General features: G+C 43.1%; 1 long non-coding RNA gene across 1 annotated transcript; it reads left to right on the top strand.

The window, feature by feature from the left end:
• Window positions 1-4,295: 4,295 nt before the first annotated feature.
• On the top strand, window positions 4,296-14,542 carry LOC122455797. The gene is made up of 4 exons (XR_006274267.1): window positions 4,296-4,318; window positions 12,475-12,620; window positions 13,560-13,790; window positions 13,921-14,542. It is a non-coding gene; the product is annotated as an uncharacterized LOC122455797 (long non-coding RNA).
• The last annotated feature ends 2,135 nt before the right edge of the window (window positions 14,543-16,677 follow it).

The following is a 16,677-nucleotide window of genomic DNA, read 5'->3' as shown; positions in this document are numbered from 1 at the left end:
GTGGTCAAAGGTGCAGAATAACTTGTCACATGGCTCTGCAATGTTTCACATGGATTTCACGTGTGTGTATGTGTGTATATGTGCGTGTGTGTCAATGTATAAAAGTCGTTTGTCTCATGGCCCTCCAAGGGTAGAAATGGGAGCTTTGTAATTCCATTGGGAAAGGGCGCTGCTGAATTTTTCCAATTGGGATACCCAGCACTTGCCCCAAGCCCAAGGCAATGGTGTTAACGTTTTTCAGTATAGGAAAGCCAGGATAGGTCAGCAGTAGAGGTTCTTATAGTTCCCACTGAGCCTTATACACCTGAGCACATGGCAACAAGGAAGTTGGCTTTATAAGTGTGTGGATATGGAAAATAGCCCCCAAAACAGAGATGCACAAACACTTCTTCTAACTACCTTAACAACAACAACAACCTCTTACTACTTCTCCATCCCACAGAGCACTTGAATTAATGGCTTTGCTTCCCACCAGTATACTATAGTCACAGTCTATTTAGTTGAAACAGTGATAAAAGCACTAGCTGTACACCATGAATTACTATTGTGCCGAGAGCTGACTCAACACCTCTCTGAATGCCATACTCATCCTGGCAATGTTGTCAGACTATGGAGGGAGAGGCTACTCTGTGCTGCAGGCTCTAAAAATAGGTTTGTATGAAGATGATTCAGAAGCTGAATAATTTTGATAAGAGCCTGTATATTCTCTCCCATCTGCCCTACTCCCACATCACACTCAGTTTGCTTCCCACTGATTAATAACCACTCTTTCCTCCTACATGCTATCAACACCTGACTGTCTATTCTCACTCCACAACAGTCAGTTCCTATAATGCATTCAAGGCACAATTTCGTCTGACACTTTTTTAAAGTTAATTCTGTTAAAGCATATTTTTTCTCTCAGAGACTGCTGGGTTCACAGGTGGGAACAAACAAGCTTTAATGTATTTTACCATAACTGCTCTCAGATACTCTGTGCCCTCTATTAAATATCTTGGGCCATATCTTGCAAAAGATTATGCTGCACTTAACGGGGAGTGCAGTGAAATGGCATTTTGGATATGAAGTGAAAAAGCACCAGAGCCCCAGGAGTAAAACTGTTCAGTGTGGCCCCACCCCAAATCATTCCCTATATACCCTTTGTTGTGCCAAGAAAATGATGTGGGATTATCTGGGAGAAGATGACACTACTGGCAGCTCTCCCTATTCCCTATCCTAGCAGCAAAAATTCAGTGCTCACCAGACATTTTACCAAACAATATGTTTCTCTCTCAAGTGCAAATTTCCCTTCTTTTCCCCCTTTTTGGTCTCTACAGGTTCTGGTCTATATCATATGCTGTCCACATACCGCGTAACAAGTTTAAAATGGCGGCGGGGAGGAGAAGAGTTCAATAGAAAAATAGTACTTAATATTCGTGCAGTGAGCCCCCATCTAACCACCTATACACAAGCTTTGAAGGTTGCCTCCCTCATTTGAAGACATTATTGTAGAGATCAGGATTCCTTGCACGGCAAGAAGGCACTCCATCAACCTGTAATTGTTTACTGTTGCTCTTGGATTCCATTGGGTTTCAGAGGAGTTCTTCTGCTATGAAATTTTAAATGCAAAAATAAAAATCTAACTGGCAATGCATCCAACCCAGGTTACTCTGATTTGAAAGCTTCGAAATATCAAACACAGCAACCGCAGAGAAATGATTAGAGACAGAAAATGGTAGGGGTTGAAAAATTTCCACATACGCCATAGGACTATCTAAAAGCCAAGAAACCCAAGACTGACCGACATTGTCATGCTAAAACAATAAACACACCTGAGTCCAGGTTAGCGTAAATCCTAACCTCAATATGACTGCAACTTCGTACAAATGTTATTTTCTTTTTATCTGATCTTTTACTCCTGCTGATAATTGATGCACATGCATCATGGAAACAATTCTGAGGAATAAAAATCTAGGAGCAGTTTTCTCCTTTATTCCATTGTGATACAGGAGGACCAGAGAGCAGTGGTAGAGTGGTCCTTTTGAGCACCGGGACGTTGGTTAAGGGAGGGAGAGGCACTGGAGCAGTCTCATCCAGCCCTACAACCGCCCAGTCACCCTGCCCTCTAAAGCATGCCAGTTCTCTGGCAGAGATGGATGTGTGGCAGAAAGATAAACACCAAGAGAGAGCAGCAGACCCGCACTCCACCGGATGGCCTGAAGCACGGGTGGGAGGGAGCTTGCCTGCCCCTGGCTCCAGCCACCAGGCCAGAGCTCTTGACCCAGTTGACCCGGGCAGAGGAGGCCACTGAATAAACAGCCTGGCTAGCCTCCACCCGGTCCTGGACCACGAGGAGCACATTGTCAGCGTAGACTCCCAGGACCAGCCACACCTCCGGCTCATGCAGCACCAACTCCGTCAACCTCTTGCAAAGGAGACGAAGGAGGGGCTCAATGGCCAGAGTGTACAGCTGACCCGACAGTGGGCAACCTCCATGCACCCGTCACCCGAAGCTGACAGGTGCGGTCAGGGTCCAGTTGAGCCTAACCAAACACTCCGCGGAGGCATACAGCACCTGGAGAAATCCCACAAACCAGGGCCCAAAGCTGAATGCCCGCAGAGTGCCCAGGAGATACCCATGGTCCATCCGGTCGAACGCCTTCTCCTTATCCAAGGACATGAGGGGGAATGACAGACAATTCCTACAGCCAAGCTCCAAGAGATCCCAGACCAGATAAAGATTATCGAAGATAGTATGGCCCAGGATAGTGTAGGTCTGGTCAGGATGGACCACGTCCACCAGCACGGACTGCAGCCGCAGCAAGATGGCCTTCTCCACAACCTTATAGTCCATGCTGAGGAGCGAGACAGGACGCCAATTCTGGAGATCGCGGAGGTCCCCCTTCTTCAGCAGCAAGGCGAGCACTGCTCACCTGCATGACAGAGGGAGAACCCCACTCTCCAAATACTCAGCCTAGAAGGAGGCAAGGTCCGGGCCGAGGACGTCCCAGAACACGCGGTAGAACTCCACAGTCAGCCTGTCCATTCCCGGAGATTTATTGATGGGCATGAGACTCAGGGCTTCCGAGAACTCGGCCAGAGTGAGAGGCAGCTCCAGCTGGTCCTGGTCACCCGTGCTGACTGTCGGGAGTCCGTCCCAAAGCACTCCACAGGCATCAGCATCGGTTGGATCTGGGAAGAAAAGGCCAGCATAGAAGGCCCTGGCCCTCTTGCGCATCACTACCAGATCCATGGGGGGGGGCGCCGTCCTCCGCCAAGAGGCAGAGGTCGTGCTTTTTTGCCCCCGTCTTCTTCTCCAGGGTGTAGAAGAAGTGGGAGCCATGATCCATGTCCTGCAGGAAATGGATGCAGGATCAAACAAAGGCACCCCGGGCCCAAGATTGTCGAGGGCCTGGAGCTCCTCCCGCTTCTCCCAGGACACTCCACAGAGGGGTGGATTCCGGGGCTGGCAGCCAGATGCCTCTCCAGCTCCAAAACCTCCCGCTCCAACTGCTCTATCACCACATCCCTCTGCCGGCTGGTGCCCCGGGTGTGGCTACGGCAGAAGAGCCAGGCATGCACCTTCCCCACATCCCACCACCACCGCACTGAGGGAAGGGTATGCCTCTGTTCCCCCTAGACCAGCTAGAACTCCCAGCAGGATGCCACAAAGCCCACATCCTCCAGCAGGCTGTTATTGAAATGCCAATAGGCCGGCCACAGCCTCTCCGAAGAAACAGAGGCTGTCACAGCCACCAAATATTGCTCCAAGAATGGGGCCCGCCAAACACTGGAGGAGTGGGCCTGCGAAAGACAACATTGAGAAAAGTAAACGCAATCCAACCAGGAGTGGCTCAACTGTTGTTCCTCTACCCAGACAAAAGAGAATGTAGAGTCATCGTCTGGGTAGTGGTCGTGCCAGATGTCCACCAGGGCGTGATGGGCTACGATCTCCCTGAGGATGTCTACAGCGGCAGAGCTCGGCTTAAGCCCCATGCAGTCCAGCTCCTCGAGGGTGCAGTTGAAGTCTCCACCCAGGACCAGGCACTTGCAAGGATCCAAAGAACCGAGGAAGGTGGCTAAGCAGTGGGAGGCAATCAGCCAGCACTGCTGGGACAACAACTCTGCAGTGTGATACAGGAGGGCCAGGGAGCAGTGGTAGAGGGGAAATATATAAGCCCTAGGCTAATTAAGGCGTGGTTCCCTGTACACTAGGGAGGGTTGCTACAGGTTAATTGGAGCACCTGTAGTCAATTAAGCCCTGTCAGGAATCTAATAAAACCCCCTGCTTCAGACAGTCAGGGGAGGAGGAGGAAGGAGAGAGGACTGGAGCTTGGAAGTGTGTTGTAAGATTTGAAAGACCAGAGAACCAAAGTAAGGGAGACCCTGCCCCAGCAGGAGAGGGAGACTCCCTCCCCCAGCGTCTAAGGATCAAAGGTTCCTCACCCAAGGGGGAAGAGGGTAAGAACCTGCAGGAGCTGAGAGGGGCTGGGTCTCAGAGTGAAGAGCAAACCCAGACCCCTCCCCTGCTTCCTTCCTCTACCACCTTCCCAGGCCGTTAGTGAGGACCTCGGCAGCCCAAGAGCAGGGGCAAGGGGTGACATCTTAGCCCCCCTGCCAAGAAAAATGCAGGACCCACCATTCTAACATCGGCTATCTTGCCACACCATATATATATTTCACTGAATTATAATGGACTATAAATATTCTGCAACATTCTGCAATCATTACAGCTGCAACAGGTACTGTTGTTGGTACAGGCTCATACTCCATTACTCATGAGAGCTGAGGGAGGATAGTAACAGAGTAACAATTGCAAATCATGCTCCATATTTAAATGAATATTTCTATGTTGTACTAGTAGGGAAAAAAGTAAGGATTACAAAACAGGTCCAATCCCATGGCCTATGCCCTCAGGCAAGGAGAGCTGTCAATTGTGCATACAGGTAGTTAGCACTTGAAAAGTGTGCGCATGGAAAGCTGAGCGTTCAAACAAGAAGTGCCCTTTGTGCACTCTTCAGGGAACTGGAGGCCACCTTAGCAGCTGAACAGTGGAGGCAAGGCATGGGAGAGTGGGCAAGATGACGAGACAGGTCAATGGGATACCAAAGTAATGATGGAGCTCTGATAGCAGATCCAAGCTCTCCTTTGTGGCAGAGATTCAGGACACAACCCTTTAAATATTGTCTCCAGATTTATTTGGATGTATGCAGTTTTTCCATGATCATCTCCTGTAATCAGTCTGCAGTGATGGGAATAACAGGCAGTTTCCACTTTCTCACAAGCTGTTGTTTCCTGCTTGGTCAGACAGGCTCATCATGTACTATAACAATCCACTAAATTCCCGCAGTGTGTCACCCTGATTAGGTAGCATTATCCCTAGCATGTAAATATTGGCACAATTGTAACAGGTGCAGAATTTACGAAGTACAGTATGTCTGTACACTGGAGAAAGGCAAAAGAATTAGCACCATCCCCTACCATGAGCGCGCACACACACACACATGCCAGAGGGCCCAAGCCTGCCAAACTCTTTCCATGGGAAAGAGCCCTCCAAAACATGCTCTGCCGGTGTGTTGAAAATAGGTTTTTAGACAACGAGCGCGATAAAGCAAGAACAAATGTTGTAATCTGCACAGCGTGAATGAGGCAAGAACAGTGTTTAAGAGGAACAGGAGTGTTGGCCAGGGTGCTGAATGGAAGAAGTGTGTGAGGTGAGGAAAACACACAGCTGTTTGTGTCAAGACTGTGTGATGAAGTGTATTGAAGTATTCCCCAGCAGGACTTCATTATCTTCCATTTTAAAATTTTATACAACAGGCCACTGACTTTCCAAATAATTCTTTTTGTACAAGAGCAATTTAAAAAAAAAACATTTATTTTTACATGTGGGTTATGCTCTATTTCCTCATCCTCCCCATCACCCCTGAAGGATCCAGGGCAAACACTGCTGTATCAATTACTCTGTAACCACAATCCTACAATCCTTTCACGGGCAAGACTCAGCAGAGTTTTTCCTGCATAGAAAATGTAGGATTTTTATTAATCATGTTTCTAATGGTAGTTACCTAGATCAGGGCCCTTTGTGCTAGGCACTGTACAAATCCAGAGAAGGACACATGTCTCTGCATGGGGATCATCCCCTGAAGAATATGGGTAATGCAATGAAATTGTTTCCAAAACTTTAGAAGTGAATTACCACTAAGCAAGAAGGACCTTCAAGTCTTTTCAGCAATGAGGTCAGTCTGGAATTGTGAGCGCTCTGCTCCTTTGTTTGATCAGAATCTGTCTGGAGTTACATGTCCTTATCCTCTGCCCTAATGAATAGGTCCACTTTGAAACAGCAGACAATTTGTTCAGATTTCACATGAATTATGCCCTGCAGATAAAACTGCAAAAGAATGTGTCAAAATAGCACAGTGTGTTCTGCAGTTTCTGACCATTCATCTTTTTCATCACAAGCATGTCTGCTCTCCACTGTATGCTCTACTAATATACGTTCAGATTCACTCTCTTCTTCTGTTGACTCCTGAGCTCCTCAGTCACTCCTGCTGGTACAGCCACAGGGAAATCACCTTGGAAATCAACACTGGGGAACTGGAGCAGCACCAGTACATGCCTGTGAGGTAGTCTGGACGCTCTCCCCCACATAAATTCCCAGGCCCTCAGAGATCCCCAACGGAAGATTTAGCACCCCTGAATGACTCACACACATTCACTTTCATTAACAAAACAGGAGAAAACTCCTACAGAGCAGGGAATAGGCTTGCATGGCACTTCACAGCTTCAAATGGAGGCTGAATTACAAGGGCATGCTTTTCAAAGCACATGCTGAAGATGTACTCAGGAAATCTCTTTCTACAACCAGCTGTGTATATACACATAGTCCCTGACATATTTTACATTTGTTCCCCTTAATCTGCTGCTAACCCTTTCCACACTTCCCACATCTTCTCATAATCACTTTCTTTTTAGAGGAGCTCCTAGGACCCTCCTGATTTTCTGTCTCCCTTCTCCCTCTCCCATCTCTGTGCATCACACTGCAGCATCTCCCTCACACAGATCATCACAGCTTTGCGCCTGCCTCTCCCCATCACTCCACTCCAGACATGCTAAAAGAGCGCAGGCAGGGAGAAGTTGTTTTCATACTCTGCCTCCTGCCACTCTGTGCTCACAGAAGGGCAAGGGTCCTTCTTCACATGGGGCCTCCTTCCACTCTCCAAGGGGAACAGAGCTATTCCCGAGAGTCTCCACATGGGGCACTGGCTGCCTCCATCATGCTGCGGCTTTTTGGATGTGCTTCCTTATCCACCTGTCGCTACCAGCCAGAGCGACTGATCAGCATTGCCGCAGCACACCTGAAGCAGCTGGCTGGTAGCCAACAGAGAAATTACAGTGCCACTGAAACCTTCTCAGTCAGGAGGTCGACATAAGCTACAATGGCCAGACTAGGGCGTCTTTGACTCAAGACTCCACCCAGGTCTGTGGGCTTCCTTGCCTTTTTAAGATGGCTCAGATTTCAGTTCAACATAAATGATCTTACAATCACTGTACACTTTGCAAACAGAAAGACAAAGTTTGCCCACACTTTCCACTCACTGGTTTTGGAATATTGCAGTAATCTCCTGTTATAAGTATACAGAAATTATTGCAGTTTTCAATCACTGGGCTAAATTCACTGCCAATAATGCCGGAGGCATACCCCAGCACAGGGCTGCTGGTATTTACACTGCTGTCATTCTCAGAGGTCATGTCAGGAAAAGTCTACTTTAAGTTATGGTTGGGTTGCCAGAATTAGCAGATCCTACAGGTACACTTTGCTGGCTTTCTACTTCTGAAGCTGCTCCAGCCACCAGCCACGTGAAGTTGAGGGCATCTTTCACCACTGTGGCCCTCTCCCCTACACAGAGTTTACATCAGTATGATCCCACAGACCTCAGCAGAAGCTGCCATAACTAAGAGCTGAATAGAGCTCGCAAGGGATGAGGGAAGGGACAAGAAGGTTGACAGGTACCGAATAGGGGTGAAATAGTTATTCAAAAGCACTGGCTGTTCCAGAGTCGTATGGTAAGGGAAGTTCTGCAATTTTTTTTAAACGTTTAATTTAACATTTGGTTTATCAAAGATTGGTTTAAATTGTTTTCACAAGATTTGCAGAAAAATGATTGCTTGCCCATGCCAAAGAATAGACTGTGATTATCAGGTCTTTTCTCCTCTAACTGCCATGAATCTTTGATCCTTTATCATTAGGAAGCAATGGAAATCTGAACGTTACAGAGCTACAAGGTCTATATGTTTTCTGAAACATTGATTCATGTAACAGTTATTTAACCAAATGTTAAATGAAACATTTTTTTAAAATAACAGAACTTCCCTTACCATATGACTCTGGAACAGCCAGTGCTTTCGAATAGCATGAAGAAGCTTTCATCCCTATTTCTACATCCTCACATAGGGTCCTTGCTGGGAAGTTTTATTCAGAGGGCAGCCCTTAATTTGGTGATATTTGCTCCTACACAGAGGGTCAGCACATATGTCCACTTCAACCTGAAGTGCCCGGGCCTCATGCTGGCCCCCCACACAGGGGTGAATTTCATATCCTGTGAGAGGCCGCCCCAGGTGTTGAATGGAGAGACAGATTGTGACAGGTATTTCTAATGCTGTTTTGAAAATTCTTTTGTTAAAATCTATACTGTATGTATTTTCCTTGAGTAAATATTTATTTAACTTGCTACGGTATTATAAATAATCACTATAATTTTCCCTTAAAGAGTCATTTCAATTTAAAACACTTCATAATTTCACCATTTTAGACACACTTGACTGAAGCATGGTGTAAAATTGTCAGTCTAAATGCAAATTTCTCTCTAAAAACTGACGTAAATTTTGCTGTGATTTATATACAGATAAATCAATAATTACTGGATTTAGATGCTTTTTTGGCATGCTCTAAGTAAAACAAAATGTGCTTTGTTAAAAAAATTAAAATGTGCAAGCATTGGATCTGGAGTGGTGTCTTTTACAGCTTTTTCTAATATAAAAGAGTTGAGTTATGTAACTCTTTGCAGCATTATTAATATCTGTTCCACAAGCATCAACAGCACATTACAAGAAAATCATAACGCTTCCACTGAATTGTACACACAGGATCTGTAGCTATGACATAAATTCAGTGGGAAAATCTCATTCAGTTGCTGAACTGGAAGGGGTCTACAGTACAATGGCAGTAGAAGATTATTTTTCAAAAGATCCTTAATTACAACCAGTCTAAGGTACTATAGTAGTACTGAAATCTTATCTGAAGGACATAAGGAATGGAAAAGCAAAGAAGAAACTGCTGCAGGCATCTGATATATATCACCAAACCAGGGGAAAAGAGCAAAAAATTCCTGGACCAACTCCCAAGGTAAAGTGACAGGATACTCACTGTACTGTTCAGATATGTGAGTAATAAAAACATCCAGACAAGCATTAAAGAGGTTCCTAAGATACATACAAGACAATTTTATGATCCAGCAAGTAAAGACTCCAAACTAAAGGAGAAGCCATCACTGATCTGTGTCTTACTAACAGGAAGGAACTAATGGAAAATGTGAGACTAGTAGGCAAGTTATTTATCATGAGATCCTTGAATTCAGCAGGAAGAATCACAGAACACAGCAGGAGAAGGACATTGGACTTTAGAACAGCAAAACTGGGGGATATAAGAAAAGGGCCAGAAAGCTCCATAAGGGTTGTTGCCATTGAAGAAAGCTGAGGCTTGGCCTTCAGAACATGAAGCTCCTCCATGTTCTATGGAGGTCCTCTGCCTTCAGCCTAACCGCTGAACTCCTGAATTTTTTCCCTTGATCGGTTTTTTCAACAGAAACTGCCCTGAGGAATCCCACTTAAAAAAAGACCACAACTCAAAGAAACATTTCCTTGAAGAGCTGATACAGCCACATTCTCTGAAGGGATGGGTTCAGGGAGATGATGCATGTCATTCCTTGCCATGATCCATCCCCTAATGCCCCCTACATAACCCACCTCAATTACTCGCAGAGAACAAGCCCTGAAGAAACCCATTGTGTAGTTTGGGGGAAAGGGGATATGGTGCCAGAAAGGCGACTGTCCCATTCCACTATATATGGCAAGGTAGCAAATGTAGACCAATATTTTAACGAGTAGCCCCACTGACATCAGAGTACATGAGGAGGACACAATCTGGCTTACATCTGGTAGATGAAGGGAACCCAGTGGGGGGAAAATATTTGGGTTTTAGTAAAGCATTTGATACGGTTCTTTACAGAACTTCATTGAAAAAATAAGTTTATAATGGCTTGGATATTGAAAGCTGTAATGTGGCTTACATAAGAGCAAAAACTCTCAACAAAGGCTGTGGTAAATGGCACTATATGAAGCTGGAGACATGTCTAGAGATTAGCAATAGGTCCAGTCCATTTTTAACATGTTAATTAACTATATGGAAGAGGCAATAAATACTGAAATTTGCAATGGATGCTCAACTAGAGGGTATTGCAAATGCTAGTCAGGACAGAGAAGTAATAATTAGTACACCTGGCCAGCAAATGTTTGTTTCCCTCCCTTCCTTCCTCCCCCCTGGACAATTTTCAATTTTCAGTGAAAAATCAAAATCCAAAATTTTTAAGCCAAGAACTGAAAAAAATTATTTGGAAATGTTGCCATGATGCCTTCTGAAGTTGTAGTTCAGGTGCCTCATACTCTCATTCTTATCTGTAGGCCAGGCTTCTGGCTGGACTGCATTTCCCATGACGTATTCTCACCACTCTGCATCATAGGTGTCTCCTTGCTGCAGTGCATCATGGAAGATGAAGTCCAGCTGGGAAGCCAAGACCACAGACACAGGGCAAAGGAAGCAACTGAACTACAACTGACATGAGGCACCATAACAGTATATCCAAATCAAAACACTCTGGTTTTGGGGTATTCAGTTTTTTTGACCAAGAAACAAATAAATCTAAAATCCTGTCAATAAAAATTATTTCAATTTAAAATGTTTGACCAACCCTAATAATTAGATCTTCAAATGAGATTCAGTTGGAGCTAGAATTATGAAAAATCTGGTGCAAAAAATAACAATTAGATTCAGTTTGGAAAAAAAACAAACCTAAAATAAGTTGGGGGAAAAAATTGGAAACGCATTGTATCAATGAGAGGGGGAAGGAGACCGACAGATGACGGGGGCTGCAAATCTGACATGAGTTAGCAACTATGACTAGACTTAAGGCCATTGCAATTTGGGTCTGCATAGTAAAAGGCATAAATTCCTGATTCAAGATAGACTCTCTTGTCCTTCTTCCTGCAATGGAGTACAGGATTCTTCCATACTGTACAGTCTAACCACTATAGTTTACTTTTCCTTTGTATCAGTCTGTGTGAATGTCAATGAATGTTGCTTTCTTAAATTTGTAAGTAAGTATTTTAAGTATTTGTAAATTGATAAAAAGTAGCAATACATTTGAAGAAAACAGTAAGGTTTCAATGTTGATAACTTTTACCAATAATACCCTAATAAATGTGTTTAAATGTGCTGGAGTTAATGTAACCAGTACAGGCCAAAATCACCACTAGCATAAGCCAGTGGAACTGTATTGAAGTCAATTGTCACACCCCTTACAGGGGTAGTGGATTTAGCCCTATATATTTTAGAAATTGTATATTTACTAACAGAAATGCTTATTTATAATTTTGCCTGTTTTGGACCAGAGCACCTAGTTGACATTTGAGGGCCTGGGATGTTCCACTTGAGAATAAAAATGGTTGATAGTTAAGGCTGCGAGTCTGTCACGGAGGTCACAGAAATCACAGCTTCCATGCCTTTCCGTGACCTCTGTGACTTCTGCAGCGGCTGGGGCTGGCCCAGGGGCTGCCTGAGCCAGGCAGCCCCTGGGCCAGCAGCAGCAGTTTGCTGGTCCTGCCCCCGCAGCTCCCATTGTGTGCGGTTCCTGGCCAATGGGAGCTGCGGCAGCCGGCACTTGTGGTGAGAGCAGAGGAGGAGCTCCTGCCCTGGCCCCTGCCTCCACTGCCTAGGAGCTGCAGGGACATAGAGCCAGGTAGGGAGGCCTTACCAGCCCCACCAACCCTCCCTCCCACAGCACCAGCAGGGGACCCAGGCCACACGCCACCAAAAGTCCATGATTTTTACTAAAAATACCCATGAATAAAACGTAGCCTTATGGATAGTCAGGTATTTCTTTGATGCAATCTTGTTTATTTGCAAGGAATGTATGAAGTCCTGTGTCTCTGAACATAAAAGGAATCAAATAGCAGGAAACAGCTTCTGTTACACACAGCAACAAGAGGAGACTTTTCAGCCTGCACTCTGACCCAGGGTTAGACACTCTGCTTTCAGCTGCTGCTTCAAGCTCTCTGTGTTTCTCTCTGGTCCTTTGTGTTCTGTCTGTTCTGCCATCCCCTCCCCACCCTGTCTCACACAATACAAATAATACTCAGCACAAACCCCTTTCGTCTTAGGTGGGGACATCTGAGATAAACTCACCCTGACAGTCATGTTAACTGAAGGGTGGTTCACACCCACTCTCAGTGACATTTTGGCTCCATCCATAAAAGGATTTTACTCGGCTCCGATCACTATTTGAACACACCATCAAAACAGTCAGGTAGGTTGCAGAATGGACAGTGTTGTGGGGAATAATTTCAGTTTTCAAATGCCAAATATTGCTCAGCTCATCATTTTTGTAATGCACATTCAGCCATCTTCAAAATTTTACCAAGCTTTGCTGGTGAGAATTGTACTACTCAAATCCCAAACTTACTGCTCAAAAGCACTACAACCTTAGTCCTGAGCCTGCCATGAGCTCCAGCCAGGTGGATCCCCGTGCACTCACAAAGCCCTAGTGATTTCTCTGGAGGGCTCTGGGGGGCCTAAATTTGCTCTTTTAATAGATCGTACCTGGCTGTATTCTGATTTCATTATTGGCCACTGCTCTCAAGATGTGCCTGTGGAAAACTGCTCCCTGTGTTTCTTTTCTGATGGCATGGAATCTATAGCCATTAGTGGTTTTTGTGCTTGTCTCAGTTATACTTCATTTTCCTCCTGCTATTCTCTGCTCATAAAGTAGATACCTGTCAAATACACACATTGATTACTTAAAATATATTAATTTAACTATTATTATTTAATGGGCATTCATTTCAGGAGAAGATTCATTATATTTTAATATGTTTCCTTTGGTGCAAAAGTATTTTGATAAATAATTCATATTAGAGCACAAAATTTACTATTAGAAACACAAATGAATACAATGAAGTAGTAGAATGTACATACATGGCCACATTTATATTTTTCAGATTTATATTATTACAATAATCTTTATAATCTTTGATTTATGAAAGCTCCAGCCTGTGAGGGGATAGATAGTTTATTTCTTAAGAATTTACTCTTTCAACAAAGTTAAACAAGGAAAAGATGGGGAAAGAACATTTTCTCTGTCTACATGTGTAGTTTATTCAGCTATATAAATATAAACAACAACAAAACATTACTTATTTTTTAAAAAATTATTACCTAAGGTCCTGTTTTTATTTCACTTACCCAGGTAAAACTTCCGCTGGAGGCCACAGGGCTAAAATTGCAGGACTGGGCCTCTCTGCTGAAGCTGTGAACAAAGATTTCACTTATGGTAGTTTTTGTGATGTGGACATTTGCTCACTGAGAACTGTACTGAAACGACCATGCTTTAGCTCACACAGGCTCCTTAACAGTCATCTGGTGATATCAATTTCTGGTCACAACCTACTTACATTGGATTTGATTCAGCAATGTAGAGGTGAGAGGCTTTATAACCATTTCCATTAAGGTTCCATTAAAGTCAGGACACTTAAAATTGGAAGGAGGGCTTTTCTATTCCAACACAAGTTGGATCCAATAATATTTCTTTTTTTTTTTCTTTTAAACAGAAGTTCTGTGGGATCTTCTACATCCACTGCTGAAAGGTCTGCAGCTCACCCAACCTCCAACCATTTGAGATAGATTGGCCTCAACTTCATCTTAATCCTGTCACCACAATTATGGTTAGAGTTCACGCTAGAACAGTGCAAGCCATTCCATCCTCTGTGGCCAGGTCACACCACCTTTGCTGTGTCCCCAGCTCCTGCTGGCCTATGAGGCATGTGACCACATTCACAATTTGAACCCTGATCCTTACTTTACTGTGACTAGACAACCTAGCCAGACCTGGGAATATTTTGCATTAGTTTTAGGCATACTATGGGCCAGGGCAGGTAGATGGGATATATTCCAAATACTCTAACCTCTAAGTAGATGGTAAAGGGGGCAGAAGTCTATGTACTTCTATAAAAAAATTACCAATTCACCTTTCCAGTGTCTCATTTTGGAGCTTGGTTCAGTGTTTAGGCCAGTCCCTGAAAAAAACACTGAGTATTTATGATCTGTGTAGAAAGCAGCCCCTAGCTTGGAATTTAATTCTGGCAACAGGTTAGTGAGGGAGAAAAAAAAAAGTTGAATTATTCATTAAAGCAATTTTTATTATACAGGGATTTCACTCTTATTATTATGTTCAAAGGATTGTTTCCATGAAGACTCACACCTCTGCATACAGCTATGAATTTTTTTAAAGCTGTAGTATATGTGGTAGTGAAAACCTAAATATCGCCAGTCAAACCTCCAGAAAATCAAACAGCCAGAGACGTTAGTGACAAATTGTCCCTACCATTGTTTGGTTGAACTCCACAGAGAATCTGGGGCCCCTAGTATTGAGTCTAACTTGATTTATTCTTAATATCACAGCAAAATTCTAGACTTCACTCCATTTTGTAAGTTACATCAATATAAGAAATACAACAGACAGGACATAAATGGCTATCTTTCTTATACCTTCCAAAAATAGGGAGTTCTACAAAAACATAAGGGGTATTATGAGATATGCAGTGATTACCATAAACCTGAATAGAAAAGACACAGGATAAATCTAAAGGAGCAATATAAAATATGCTTTTGACTCTCAGGAGTTAATGGATCTTATTTTTGGTGCTACCATTTTTGTTGTAATTAAATTTTCACTCTGGATTACACATAATCCCATAATTCATCTTGTTCTGAGCAGCTAAAACATTTATTTCTTTTTGACCTCTCCCTAGGTGCGTTCAAAGGAAAACAAATGGATTCTACTTGGGGCATGCACATTTTTTGTGCCTGTATCCCAGAAACCTGAAACCAACCCAGCTCTCTTGTGACTGAAGAAAGCTGAGTTGGCTGGGTTAAATCTGTTGTCAATATGCCTGGTTTACATATTGAAATAGTTTCTTTCTGAGCAAGAGAAAGATTTACTGTAGGCAAGATATGGACTTTAGATACATAAGCATGGATCACAGGGGCGGGGGAAGGGGAGAATGAGTGATTCTTTTTTTAAAAAAAAAAAAAAAAGCAAAGCACTGTATATTTTAGCAGTAAGCTCCTGCCCTATGAATAATCAAGTTCCTGAATCAACAGACTTTATCTACTTAAACTATCATCCGCATCAGAATCCAATTATAGCAAAGCCTATAGAACACAGGTTTGGCACACTTTAATATTTTGTTATTAATCTAATTTAGCACTGGTTTCAATTAAAATGAAGCACATATTATCAAGAGATAAATTTTGTTTGTTGGCATTTTAATCACATTTTTTCCATATTGTCTCTGATCTAGCTTTCTGGGTACTTTTGCCACGCACACTGCCGTAGATTTAGAGATTTTCTCCATTTTACTATGAGAAATCAAACCCAGCTTCCCTGAAGAAAATGAGTGAATGCAATACATTTAAAAACTGGGCTGGAGTTTCTGTAGCAATGATTCCACAGTGATGCAACTCAAATTGACGTCAAAGAACAAAAGCATCCGGTCATTCTGACAACTGGAATACTTGCTGTAAAAAGAATGCATGCATATATCTGGAGTAAAAAGTGATTATCCTAAGTAAAATGAGCATTTTCTTTAGTATTAAATGTATGTCATTCATATATCAGTCTATTTTAGGTGTCTTTTCTCCCATCAATGTGCATGTAACAGCCACTGAAATTGGTTGAAGTTATACAGAGAATAGACCTCCTATTTAGTTTTCATATGTACTGTGGAATTATCTCATTTTTCCATTTTAATAACATACAGAAGAGATATGGAAATAATTTTCTCCTTCTTCCCGCTGAATTTGGCTGAAACCCTGCAGCTTTCCTTCTTACATTCATTGAAGAAAATGTCATCTGCACAATCCTAAATACTAACAGGTATTTACAAGCCTTTGCTGAAAAACCATTCCCAGTTAGTAATGTGCATCTTACATCTAAAAGACCCAAATCTCTAAGAAGTGGAAAAATTTGCTTCAATGTGCATTCCTAAAATGCAAATATAACTGCATATGCTGATAATTTTGAAGGTTTGATGGATTAATGGAAGATCATAAATTTATTGTAGTGATTAGAATCATACTGCTGAAAAGAGATAACAGGAGTGTTTGGAAATATTAAAAAGCAAGCTGCCAAATATTAGAAAGCAGTTCGCAATGATCCACAGCTGCATAATTTTACAAACCTCACACACTCCATGCAGGTCCAAGAAGTGACAGGATTTGAACTCAGAGTTTATAATTCCAAAGACAGCCCATTTCTTGGTAAGGCAAAGTAGTTACAATATCGCTAGGGAAATTTTATATATTGT

The sequence above is a fragment of the Dermochelys coriacea genome, chromosome 9 (genome assembly GCF_009764565.3).
Source record: "Dermochelys coriacea isolate rDerCor1 chromosome 9, rDerCor1.pri.v4, whole genome shotgun sequence".
NCBI lineage: Eukaryota > Metazoa > Chordata > Testudines > Dermochelyidae > Dermochelys > Dermochelys coriacea.
This window is presented reverse-complemented; position numbering and strand designations above follow the sequence as displayed.